At 35.4% G+C, this 963-nt stretch overlaps 1 protein-coding gene across 2 annotated transcripts in view; it reads right to left on the reverse strand.

Annotated features, from left to right (window-relative positions):
- Positions 1-963, reverse strand: part of LOC119581901 (vacuolar-sorting protein SNF8-like) — a 43,000-nt gene that overhangs the window by 41,364 nt on the left and 673 nt on the right. The gene's annotated exons all lie outside the window — the stretch shown is intronic.

Consider the following 963-nt stretch of genomic DNA (forward strand, 5'->3'; position numbering starts at 1 on the left):
TGATTTTCTTCAGATTATTTGATATAAGTAATAATCTATTGTTGTTTTATGTGTTCTTTAATCTTTAGAGGATGTGCTACATGGTACATTAGTATATTAAGCAATCACTTCCATCTCCTATGATCAAGTTTGCACAAAGGGATGAGGTGCATTTTTCAAATATTAAAATTATGAAAATAATCATGATCTCTTTCCATCATCCTATGGGAATATTAGCACAGTTTGCCCTGCAACCTTTACAGTCTCACCTGAGTATATCTAAATAAAGAATGTAAATCCCTTATTGATTAACCCCTTGCTGATGGATTTCAAGAAAAGATGACCACTGAAGCAAAAAATTAAAAGCACAGGAATTATATATTTCCTTGTCTGTGATTTTGACTGAAGCTCTTCACTAGTTGCAGACAGTGCTAAATAATCTGCTTCAATAGATGCTAGAACTGATGCCCCACAATCACATAAAGGGTTTAAAGGAATTGCCCTTCTATTTCTTTATCACAGCATGGCCCCCATTTCAAGACTTACTCCTTTGTACATGTTCTGATTATTAACTGTTTATTTCAAATCATTATTACTTATTCACCTTGCAATGGTGAATAATTAGGGACACATGGTGTAACTTATCAGCACTCTGGCAAAAACCAACCTTCATATATATATTCTGGCAAGCTGGAGATAACAGGCCACCCAGCTCTAGGAAGCCTCCAGTGGAAGGTTAACAAATCAACAATTTTCCTATTTCTTGTTAGAAGGGGACTCATGAGTGAGTGAGAAAATGAAAGATTTGTGCTGAATGCAAGGTAGATAAAAGTGAGGGAGAGTCATGTTGAATGAAAGAAGGAAAGGTAGAGAAAAAGAGAGAGAGAAAAAAAGAACAAAATCTAATGGTTGGATTATCAAATACGGACAAAATGAGCCACTATCATATTGGAACTTCAGGCTAAAGCCCATCCATCATAGTCG

Source organism: Penaeus monodon, chromosome 15 (assembly GCF_015228065.2).
Source record: "Penaeus monodon isolate SGIC_2016 chromosome 15, NSTDA_Pmon_1, whole genome shotgun sequence".
Lineage (NCBI taxonomy): Eukaryota > Metazoa > Arthropoda > Malacostraca > Decapoda > Penaeidae > Penaeus > Penaeus monodon.